Raw genomic sequence first — 1,920 nt, forward strand, 5'->3', positions numbered from 1 at the left:
CATCATTTTATTTATATTTTAAGTTAGAAAAGCATAATAAAAGAGGAGAACAGAGTCAGCCTCTAGGTTTATTTCAACTCAAGAATTTTCATGAGAAACCAGTACTAATATGTAAGGCATGATGTTTTCTGGCACACCGAGATTTTGATGTGAAATCGTTCATTCTCATTTTTTTTACTTCAAATCCTTGGTCCATTTTATAAACCAACATTTAGAGAGACTACTGTACCATAACAGCTGCTTACACTTTACCTGATATTAGACTCTAAAGTCACTTTGAAGAAATTTTCCTAGCAGAAGTACCAAACTTTTGTTCTGAAAGAGACTGTGACATTGATAATTAGTATAATTACTAATTTTTTTTTTATCATAATGTACATTTTTCTTTCTGAATGGTTATAGAACTTTTTGAGAATATCTTGGCTCCCAAATAAAGAATGAAATTGAGTGTATAAAAATTTTCTGAGGTTGACACTTTATTATGTTAGACCAATCTGGCTCGTTCTTAGAATCTTCAAGGGCGCTTTTGTAGTAATTGTTATTCCTATAGTGTTTTACAATTATCAAATATTAGGATCCTGCCGCTAAGCATTGTAACTTGGTGGTCCTGTAATGGGGCTAGGGATATGTATTCAAAATTATATGAGTTATTAATGTAATATATGCCCTTATAGTAAAACAATCACCACTCACATACACACACTTAAAAATGTAATAAAAGAGAGTCTAAAGTAGAAAGTAAAATAGACAGCTTTTCCCATTCTTTAGAGAAAGATAGTTAGTTCCAGACAATCTATATGAATAAATACATATACACCTTTCTTTTTCTTTAATGTAAATAGTATTATACTGTTATGTATTCATGTTATTCTGTACTTTGTTTTTTTCTCATTTAATATATATTTGTAAGATCTTTTCATTTTATTATCTATCACATTCTTTTTAATGACAAAAATTTCTTCCACTCTATAATTATTGCATAATTTATTCAGTCAATTCCCTGTCATTAGACATTTAAGTTTCTTGCAAACTCAAAATGTAACTCTGTCTTCTGTCTTTGGGCAAATCAGATAGCATATGTGCAGGATAAATTCTTAGATGGGGAATTACTGGGACAAGTGATTTACTCCAGTTTAGGAGATAGAAACTCATAAATCGTAGGTCAAGTCCAAGTACTTCATTCCCATATCATCTATTGTAGTTGTAAATTATATTTAGGTCTATGATTATTTTATTATTGTACATCTCTGACACTAGACAAGACTGAAAAGTCAATGAGTAATTCTTTCCTTCCACCATAGCCCAGTAGATGTCACATAGCAAATATTCAATAAATACTTGTTAAATAGGTAAATAATTGCCAGCCTCTTCTCTAAGTTGCTAGACCATCTAGTTTGTATAAGGTGGAGAACTCTCAGAATTTTTTCTCAAATATTCAATAAATACTTGTTAAATAGGTAAATAATTGCCAGCCTCTTCTCTAAGTTGCTGGACCATCTAGTTTGTATAAGGTGGAGAACTCTCAGAATTTTTTCTTTCAATCAAAAGAACATTTCTTGATTACATATATTTCAGTATAGTGCAACAACTTTTATTTGGTTTTAGCTAGGAAATACATAATTGAAAGTGAAAACATGATATTCCCCCTTTGGCTCAGTTAAATAACATCTATGAATAGGTTGGCTATTTCTTTCTATGATGATATAACCCACAAATCTCCAAAAATTTAGTTATGTTTACTTAAATTCCAGGCTTAATGTTCAGTTAGAATAAATACTTCAACTAAATTAGGGGGCCTTGCTGTACCAAATCTATCAGGAAATACTACTCAAATTTTAGAGTGCATATGGGCCTCACCTGCAGAGAGTCCAGGTCAGGAGAATGAACTGCCTTTGCAGCATGCTCCTTTGTTGGTTCTGG

Source organism: Galeopterus variegatus, unplaced genomic scaffold, assembly GCF_000696425.1.
Source record: "Galeopterus variegatus unplaced genomic scaffold, G_variegatus-3.0.2 Scaffold4754, whole genome shotgun sequence".
NCBI lineage: Eukaryota > Metazoa > Chordata > Mammalia > Dermoptera > Cynocephalidae > Galeopterus > Galeopterus variegatus.